We start from the raw sequence: 10,528 nt of genomic DNA, 5'->3' as shown, positions 1-10,528 counted from the left end.
TGGATTTTCAACAAACTGAACATGCCTGTCACCCAGCCCCCACTCCCACCCCCCACCGGATCAAGAAGTAGAAGCATACGGGCACCCCCCAGAAACCCTTTACCTATCATTTTTCTATGAGTCAGCAGTTTAACCAACCGATGGTTCTAGATGGGGTACCAGCCTGGGGTCCACAGAGAGCAGACTGACAGGAGCTGGCTTCCCTTGGGAGTACACCTCCGGGGCTGGAAAGCACACCTAGGCCGCTGCAGGGACGGGGCGATGCTGCCACCTGGAGGACTTGAGAGGAAGTGAGCCTGGCCCCTGTTGGGCCCTCTCCGCCCTCCAGCAGTGCCTGGCCCTCCATCTGTGTGGGGCTAAGCCAGGGGACAGCCAGGACCACAAATCCGACCCACAGCCACGCCCCGTGGGTTTGGCCCAAGCCCGGAAGTGTTGCTGCCCCACTCCTAACACAGCACCCTGTGTAGCTCCCATGCCACGATCTCTGCTCCCCGCTCCTCTCCCACCCCCAAGACAGGGTCTGGGACTCCTTGGCACTGTTTAAACACAGGAGGACCTGTGGACAGATCCCCTGGGCCAGAGCCTGTCCCAGGGACAGGCCAGGTGGAACACAGACCCACCTAGTGGTTCAGGCAGAGGGCTGTGGGTCCCACCCCATTGCAGGCCAGCTGGGTGGGCTGGGGTCAAGCACAGAATCGAGAGAGACTCGGGTGACATCTCTGAAGCAGAGAGATGTGGAGGACATCGTGGGTGCAGAAGGTACAGCAGGACAGAACGTCTGACGGGAGGATTGTTGTCCTTCCAGATCACACTGACCGCTGTCCCTGCCAAAACTGGGTGGGAGATTTAGGGGCAGAGAGTTTGCATTCCTGGGGGAGGAGCAACTCAGACCAGGAGGGTGGGGACGGCTGCTGCCCCAGGAAGACTGCCACATTGTCACAGAAACTGCTGGCCTGGCGTCTGCCTCGCCACGTGTATTCTCAACAACCGCAAGATGAATGTTAAGACATCGTATCAGAACTTAATAGCGAGCACCTGGGCTTCAGAAGGCTGTGGACAACAGTGGGATTCCCAAATCCATTTGTAGGGTTCCCACATGGAGCCGGCCTCCGGGGAGTCCCTCAGACCATAGAGGAGGGATGTGAGTAGGCTTGTTCTCAGCCAAAGAGCGTTGGAAAGTCAATCACGGTGGCTATAGTTCGATTAAAATGTAATGTATCATCATTTCATCTCCCTTTGGACTCCTTTTGAAGTCGTTCTAGTTTTTAATATGTTTTACTTTCTTTTCAATGGCGGTTTTCTGTTTTACTTTGTTATCGTTGTTAGTTTACTCTAAATTTTTGTCGTTGTATGTCTCCCGTATCTGAAACCCAAGGTAGGTCAACCTATCGAGACGGCTACTGGAGGTGACTGTCGAGCGTTTGACAGGGGCGGCTGGGGCGAAATGGGGAGCTAATCACGATGAGCACAGAAAGAAGAAAATGTTCTATAAGAGATTGTGGTGGTGACTGTACAGCTCCTCTTGATATGCTTGAACTCTTGGCCTCTATGAGATGTGCCATTATGTGCCAGGAAAACTGTTTAAAAATACTTAGCCACAGACACAAAAGGCTCAGCAATGAGCGAAGGCCACGCCCTCTCTCTGAGGCAGACACAGGTGGAGCCGTCTTTCCTTTGCAAATCACCTAACTTGCTGCAGTGTGACGCTGAGATCCTTCTGGGTGCCATGTGGAGACCGTGTGACAGCACGGCCTTTTCTAATGTCGACACCCAGCACCTCCTCCCTACCCGGCATCCCCCATGCATTCCGCTCCCGTGTCAAGAGGGGGGTCCAGTTTCCTGCACCTTCAGTGTGGGCTGCTCTTGGCAGCTTGCTTGACCAACAGAACATGGCGGCAGTAATGTCCCAAGACTGGGTAGCAGACGGCCTCCCAGCATCCTCCTGGGTCTCAACATGCTCACTGATCGGATGTTCCTTCTAAGAATCCAGTGTCCACATTCTGAGAAAGTCAAGTCCCCGGAGAGGCCACAGGAGCAAGCCTTGAGCTGGCACCAGCCCCAGCCACTAAGTGAATACTACTGTCCGAGAGACCCCCATCCAGACCCCGGACCCATCCAGTGGGGCCCAGTCAGCCGGTCAGTTACTCCCTAGAGCCCCCGCCCCACCAGCTCACTGCGACATCATCCTTTCTCTGCCAGCCCTTTAGGAAAGGCACCTGGGTCAGGGATAGGACCAAAGGGCCAATCCACCCCCATCCCCCTTAGCCTGCAGGAGCCCACTGGCCCCTCTACTGCTGGCCTTAGGGTTGGTCAGTGCTGGCCACCTTCCCATCATGTGTCCACCTGGCCCTGGGTGCACCTTGTCCTGCTGAAATGGATTGATTTGTGTTTCCTTCCTAGTATGTAGTGAATAATTTCCCATGCGTTTCAACACGTCATAGAACAGCGGGGTTGTCTAAGACCATTGGAAAACACCTATCTCCGATGAGCTTAGGAACCGAGACACCGCTTCTCTATCCGTCTCCAGGTCCGCCCACATGCAGATAGGCTGATCTGGTGAGAAAGAAGCATCTCACCCTCTGCACTTGGCAATGGCTTTTGACGCATACTGTCGCAAAATGTAGCAATGTAGGTTACTCTTGTTAGAGTAAGGCTGTTACCCGTGCTACACCATGCTTCAAGACAAAAGTTTATTGATGTGTCATTAGAAATAAATACTTCACAATATATAATTACAGATTGTTTTTGTGATTCATTGCTATGCTTTAATTGTGTGCAATTTGTAGCAATGAAAATACATCCTGCCTATCAGATAGTTACATGGCAATTCATAACAGCAGCAAAAGGACAGTGATGAAGTAGCAACGAAAATCATTTTATGGATGGGGGCGGGGGAGTCACCACAACATGAGGAACTGTATGGAAGGGTCACGGCATCAGGAAGGTTGAGAACCACTGACCTAGAGGAAAAGCCTGTGAGACTGTTCCCTAGAGATTAGTGGGGAAGCACAAGGAAGCCCGTGCTTCCCAGGCCCCTGGGTCCTGCATCCGTGTCAGGGATTGTACACTGGAAGAGAGAGGCTTTGATTCTGGAGGAAGGTGCTGTGAACTTGGGAGAGGGACAGAAGCTGACCATGCCTAGAAGCAGAGTCTTCTAATCAGGGAGTCCAGCACACTCCTAGAGGCTTGGCCCCAGGGAGTCTGTGGAAAGCAGGGCCTGGCCCTTAGGGATTGCTTCCTGCCCAGGGCTGTGCTGCTGCCCACCCCCATCCATCACACCAGTCGTCCAGCAGCCCCAGACTCTGGCCCAACATCCTTTCTGTGGTATCCTGCAGACCTGGCCTTCACGCCCCCAGCTTCTGCTGGACAGTAGAACCCAGCTTCTGCTGGACATGGCAAAGATTAGAGGTGCTGTCCATATAAGGGCCCTCGCATGTCCACTTCACACCAGCCCAAACCATGATGGAGGGGGTTTCATGTTGGAAGGGAGCCCCAGGGGTGTCGTGGGTTGTATATTGTACTGGTAACGAAAAGGTGGGTGGTTTCAACCCACCCGCTGCTCCATGGGGGGAAGAGGAGGCTCTTAATTCCCATAATGACCTACAGTCTCAGAAACCCCCTATGGGCTGCCTTCCATCCGCCCTTATTGTTGCTATCGTAGACACACTTTTAAAGCTTACCTTTTGTAGCTCTGGGAGGCCAAGCTAGAGAAGTCCATATTATTTTGCTTATTGACCATGTATGTCACAACTCTGCTAAGCCTAGGGCTAAATATGCCCATTCCTCACATGTTGATGTGGTTGGGCTCCAGGCCGTCATGCGAAACACGGCATGATGGTAAAATGGAGCATGACAGCAGATCAGAGAGCGAAGTTTCCTTACTTAACCGCCAAATCACAGTATGACGCTTAACTGCCGAACCTCAGCACCACGGAACTGCCAAAATGCACCCTCACTGAACTGCCAAATCACATCATGACATACAGTGCGTCCTGGAGTACATCCCACCTAAATCTAGAGATTATCTCAAGGATCGATCTGATGCCTTGCACATGATTGCCGAAGGCCAGGCACATGGTGAGGGAGTCCTAGGGGCTGTGTGTTGGGCTGCTAACCTTGAAGGCAGCGGTTGGAAACCAGGAGCCAACCCTTGGGAGAAAAGCGAGGCTTCCGACTCCCAGACGTAGTTAGTCTCAGAAACTACCGGGGCAGTTTTCCCCTGTCCTACAGGGCTGGGACGCGTTGGCATGAACTCGATGGCAGTGAGTTTGGGTTTTCTGAGACAAGTTGTGGGAGGACATCGAGAATGTCATTCGTGAAGGAAGCAAGAGGCCACTGACAAGGCAAAACAGAGGTGATGCTTGCTGTTAGCTGCCACTCGTGTGCCCCTTTGACGCATCTTATTGTTGTGTCCGTTTTCCATATTTCCTGCTTTCTTTCCCAGTGAGGTTTTTCTCTGCTTTGTTTTGACACTGTTGTGGTTCGTTGGAGTTTTGGATTTTGTTTCGCATGGTTTTCTGTCTGTGAAATTCAGGATAGGTCAATCTATAGAGATGGTAACTGGATTCATAATTACCCAGGGGCCTGGCAGGGGAGGCTAGGGGAAACGGGGAGCTAACAACCATGCATTCAAGAGGGAAGATGACAGCTAATTAGTCCACACAGCAGTACAGAGGGCTCAGTTCAACTCACTTCCATGGAACAGTCAATGTACTGGAAGTCCTTCAACTCACAAGGGCCACCAGGTCCAAGGTCAAGGAAGCAGACAATTGAGTCTTCCCTCAGGTGATGCAGGCAGAGTCCTCACACAGGCAGCAAACAGCAGGGTGGGTCACCAACAGTCAGCAGCTTAGGAACTTAGCGAAGCAGGCCTGGGTGGGATATCGAACTCGAGCAATAAAAGACAACAGGATAAACCAGCCTCAAGTTCAAGTGATGTATATACCAGCAGCGTGATAAAGCAGGTCTCGAAGGAACCTCAAGTTCTAGAAACACAATCCACGGGTTGGCTGTCCCACAAATAGTGGCACTCACAAGCGGAGGCAGAGAACTAGCTAAAGCAGCCACACGCTGGTCTGATCACCAGAGAGCAAGAGACGGAGGGGTGAGTCATTTATCTCTTTGCCCTCCAATCAAACTGCAACTTTATTAATCCTACATGGTCCTATTGGCCAGGTTGGCACAATAAACCTACCTATTACAAAAAGATTTCACAAGGTGGCTTGAGAAGACAATGTAAACGATGATAGTGAGATGTCCCAAGACCTGGAGTGAGAAAAACAAGAGGGGAGAGTTCGCTTGGCATTTCCCACATGGAAAGAATTGAAAAGAAAGCATTCAAGCCTCTAGTTGAAAAGTGGAAAGATTTGGTGGGAACACGGTGAAACTACACAGGAAGCATCAAAGGGAATTGAAGGGATGCACAGTCTCTGGACTGGTTGCCCTTCAACCATTTCAAGAGGTAATGTATGATCAAGAATCAATGGTACTGACGGAACAAGGCCAAGCTGCACTGAAGACGCTGGCAAGAAATGAGGCTCCAGGGATTGGCAGACTATCAACTGAGATGTTTCAACAAACAGATTCCATTCAGGGGATGCTCACTCAACTTGCCAAGACATGAGGAAGACAGATCCCTGGGCAAGCATCTGGCAGGGATTTATATTTTGTGCCCATTCCAAAGCATGGTATCCCAACAGAACCCAGAAGTTATTGAGCAATATCATTCTTGGACACTAGGAAAGTTTGCCGATGAGAACTTAAAGGGTTGCCGCAGTACACCGACAGGGGGGCTACTGGAGACTCAAACCAGTTTCTGAAGATGTCGTGGGACTCAGGCTTTCCTGGCTGCTATCAGATGGATCCTGACCAAGAGCAGCGATTACCAGAAGGATGCTTACTTGTGTTTTATTGATTGCGCAGAGGGATTTGGCCGTATGGGCACAACAATTGATTTTGTAAAGAATGGGAATTTGAGGACACCACATGTGCTCATGCAGAGCCGGTGCACAGACTAAGAAGCAGCCATGTGAATGGCACAAGGACACACGGCACAGTTTAAAATCAAGAAGTGTGTACATCAGGGTTGCACCCTTTCACCATACCCATTCAATCTGTATGCTGAGCAAATAATTTGAGAAGCTGGACTATAGGAAGAATCGGGATCAAGATCATAAGAAGGTTCATCAATAACCTGTAATATGAAACAACGTTGCTCACTGAAAACCAAGAACTCTTGAAGCACTTACTGATGGAGATCAAGGAATACAGACTTCTGTTGAGCATCCTCCAAGGACCAAGGATTACATTTCAGTGTAAAGGAAATAAAAACTCTCATCACTGGACCAATATGAAACATTATGATAAAGAGAGAAAGGACTGAAGTTGTCTAAGGTCTCATTATACTCGAATCCACAGTCAATATTTCTTGATATGTCAAGAAATCAAAGGACATATTTCACTGGGCCCATCTGCTGCGATAGAGCTCTTTAACTCGTTAAGAAGCAGGAACGTCGCTTTGGGGACTCAGTTGTGCCTAACGCAAGCCATGGTATTTTCAGTCACCCTCTAAGGATGCAAAATCCACACACTCAACAAGGAAGACCAACGGCGAACACATGCCTTTGCATTATGGTTTTGACAAAGAATGTTAAATAGACCACGCCCTGCTAGAAGAGCCAGCAAACCTGTCTTGCAAGAAGGATAGCAAGATTTCTCCTTGGAAGTCGGGAGGATGCGACTGGGTCTTATGTCCTTTGGATGTGTTCACAGAAGAAACCAATTGGTCGAGGCCATCATGCTGGGTACAGGAGAGGGTCAGCCAAAGAGAGGAAGATCCTTAATAAAATGGATTGACCCAGTGATGGTACCCATGGAGTCAACCATAGGAACAATTGTAAGGATGCCACAGGACCAGGCTGTGTTTAGTCTTGCTGTACCTGGTCGCAACAACCACCAAACCACTGGGAATCATGGCCCGGCCAAGTTGACACATAACCTTAACCACCACAGACAACGTGACTCTCCTCCCAGACCTTGGTGTAAGGTCTTATCCCCAGATGTAAGCCGTTTTACATGTGCAAAACAGTTGGTAGCAGGCTCTTTCCTATCGTTGTGAGTGGGAAATGTTGGATAACGAGATATAAGTGAGGCGTGGGTAATTGGCCTGTAGAAGTTTGTGTTGTCTACATACATCATTTTGCTTCTTCAGGTTCAATTACTATGTCTTTCATTTCCTTTTCTTCTCTTACTGTGTGACTAGGGCCTCTAATTCAATGTTGAATGGAAATATATATATATATAAATATATATATATATATATATATATATATATATAGCATTTTTCCCACCTAGTGCCGTTTCTTTTAAAGTATCACCCGAAAAAATGTCTTTTGGGGTTTTCTATTCATTTCCTTATTAGTATTTTATTTTATGATTATCTTAAACTGGCAGGCATGACATTTATTTTTTCCCTGTCATTTGGTTGGGGTGGGGGGATTGGGCCCTAGAAAAGCGGAGAGAATCAGACCACGAACATCCGTGTGCTTTCTGACCTGGATCCCCCAATTGGAGACTATCCCGTCCCGCTGTGTCCATCTCTCGCTCTAGAAATATACGCCCCCCCCCCCATTCCAAGGCGAGCTGCGCACAAACACTCCAGTGCACCCCTCCCACGGGCACCACCATTTTCCTCCACCACATGATCACCCTTACCGTGCCTCACCGCACTGGCATTCATTCATTCATTCCCTTCAGCCACCATACATGCAGTCCGTACTCAAATGCCCCTGCCTGTCCTCACAGCATGTTTCTACAGCTTCTTCTTCTTCTTTTTTTTCACAATAAGATCTTTTATTTGTTAACATTAAGTCTGAATTTTAAACAGATTCTTGAACTGGTGGCTCATAGCCATCAGTTCGCTCCACTTTTGCACCTGTCTCATCGCCAGTAGTTTTTCCAGAACTGCTACCTTCACCATGAAGCTCCATGAGTTTTCCCAGTTCAAACTTGGGCTTTTTCAGCATCTTTACTTTTCTGACAAACACATCATGGAGCGGATAAATAGACTGGCAAGCCTTTTCTTTGTCTTTCCCAATGCTGTCTGGAATCAATTTATTGACCACTTCTTTCAAGTCATTCGTCTGCACCTCTCGGGTCATGATTTCCATCATTTTCTTTCGGATTTGGCGGACCTGCTGGTGCTGAGCATAAGAGGTCTTCTGAATCTGATTATTGCGTTTTTAGTTAAACCAACACAGAACAGACGAAGTAGATACCCATCGGTCGTCTTGACATGAACATGAGCTTCAGTCATGGTCTGCCACTTCCTGACCATGGAGCACATCTTGTCCCATGTCAGGTCCATGCCGCGGAAGTTGGTCAGGCAGGTTTTGCCCTGAACATCCTCGGTCATTAACTTAACTTTCCTAAAGGCAACCTCGTCGTTCTGTAGATCAGCAAGGCTCACTTCAAAAACTCGACCCTTGAGGCCATCAGATGCAATTGTGGTTCCTTGAGTCCTGGTGACTCGTGTTTTCCCAATGTTTCTTATGTTGAACATAGCGGGTGCTTTCACATCACACCAATCTTTCTTAGAAAACGGATCAACCACTTTCTTCTTAGCTCCTTTTTTGCCACCTTTGGTAAGGCGCTTGTTCTTGCCAACCGCCATGGCGTCGTGCAGAGAGCCAAAAGGGCGGAAGTCGTTTCTACAGTTTCTTAATCCAATGTTACTCTTTGCCTTTGGCTTTGAGTGTCCCCAGTCGGGTAGCATTCCCTCCACCCCCACTGTCTTCCTCAGTGCTTCAGGACACTGCGCTGGAGAAGGAGCCGGGCCATCTCAGGTGCTGGAGGTGTCCGGTTACTTGTTTTTGATTCAGGTGACACCTTTCCTCCTTCCTCTTGGCTTAGTCTTGCCTTTACAGACCGGCCTGATGTTGCTGCGGAATTATGGCTGGCATCTCTTTCTTATGCAGGAGGCTGGGTGGTGCGATGGTGAGGTGCTCAGCTGCTAAGCAAAAGGTCAGCAGTTGTTAGGGTGAAAGAATGGCCATCGACTTCAGTAACCCACGGCAACCCCGTGTAGGGTTTCTGAGACTGTGAATGCTTACCAGAGCAGACAGCCTCATTTTTCTTCTGAGGGCAACTGGTGGGTTTGAACCACCAACCTTGAGATTAGCAGTCCAGTGTCTAAACCAGACCCCAACCAGAGCTGCTTTCTGTAAATGTTACAGCCTAGGAAATGATACGGGGCTGTTCTACTCTGCCTTACAGGGTTGCTAAGAGTTGAAATAAGATACAACCTTTTCCCAGGGGCAGTGCTGGTTCAGCAGAGTTCTCACCTGCACGTAGGAGACCTGGGTTTGATTCCTGGTCAATGAACCTACTCTGTAACCACCACACATCTGTCAGTGAGTTTTGTTTGTTGGGTACGATGAGGCTGGACAGGCTTCAGTGGAGCTTCCAGACTAAGCTGAGGAAGAAAGGCCTGATGGATGAGCGAGCGGCTGCTAACAATACCAGCCAAAGAAAACTCTTTGGAGCACAGTGTTCATAGACCCCGTTGTGCATGGATTTGTCACCAGTGGGAGGTCAACTCGTCACCAACACCAACAGCGTCTCACTGTCACGCCTGGCATTTGCTGTGATGTTCAGAAGCTGCTTGCTTGGTCCTTGTCTCTTTAAATTTCAGGCAACAGAATTCTCGCCTCCTCTAGGCAGAAAGAGATGTTTTAACAAATACAGAAATGTCCTAGAATGGTTGGGAGGACTGAGCGAGCAGGCTCTAGGGAATGGCTTTGGGAATGACTTCCAAACACAAAACGTGAAGGATCAGAAAGCTGCAGAATCTGGAAGCCAGACCACAGCGGCCGCATCCAGGCCCAGGCAGCTACGACCAGGAAGCTGCCTGCTGGATCCAGAAGCTCTGTCCTTGCTGCTGGGCCCCACCATACTGCTGACCAAACCCGCTGCCCTCTCCTCAATTCTGACTCCTAGGCCCTTCTGTCTTCACGTCTCAGTCCCGGATGAGCAGCACGGAGTACATCTGATTGGCACAATCAACACTGAATCAAAAAACCTCGACTTGCAAAGGAGTATGGGAAAGGCAGTGGCTAGCTTTCCATCCTCTGAGCTGGAAGGGGATTAGGAGGACGGTCGCAATGTCCACAGTCTCCTCCTCAATTCTCCCTATGATCTTAATGTGCTGCACCGGCTGCTGATTTCACTCATGTTTTAAAATGCATCTGCTCCAAGTCGTCCACAGAATTTAAATGGCAATCATGTTAGCCAGCGTGCTGCTAACCGAAGATCAGCCATCGCAACCCAGCAGCTGCCTGCTCCTGTCAGGGGTTACAGCCCAGAGACCCTATATAGGAGGTAGTGGGATTGTTTGGGGATTTTTTAACCCTAATTTAAAAACATTTTAATCTGTGCCTTTTCTGTGGTGGTCTTGATCAGTTAAGGCAAAGAGGTCTGTTTAGTTCGTTGTTAACTTTGAAAAGAGTAGACGTTTGCTGGGCCGATGCTG

General features: G+C 49.2%; 1 pseudogene; it reads right to left on the bottom strand.

The window, feature by feature from the left end:
• Positions 1–7,840: 7,840 nt before the first annotated feature.
• Positions 7,841–8,697, bottom strand: LOC142446607 (small ribosomal subunit protein eS1-like; annotated as a pseudogene).
• Between the last annotated feature and the right edge of the window lie 1,831 nt (positions 8,698–10,528).

Source organism: Tenrec ecaudatus, chromosome 4 (assembly GCF_050624435.1).
Source record: "Tenrec ecaudatus isolate mTenEca1 chromosome 4, mTenEca1.hap1, whole genome shotgun sequence".
Lineage (NCBI taxonomy): Eukaryota > Metazoa > Chordata > Mammalia > Afrosoricida > Tenrecidae > Tenrec > Tenrec ecaudatus.
This window is presented reverse-complemented; position numbering and strand designations above follow the sequence as displayed.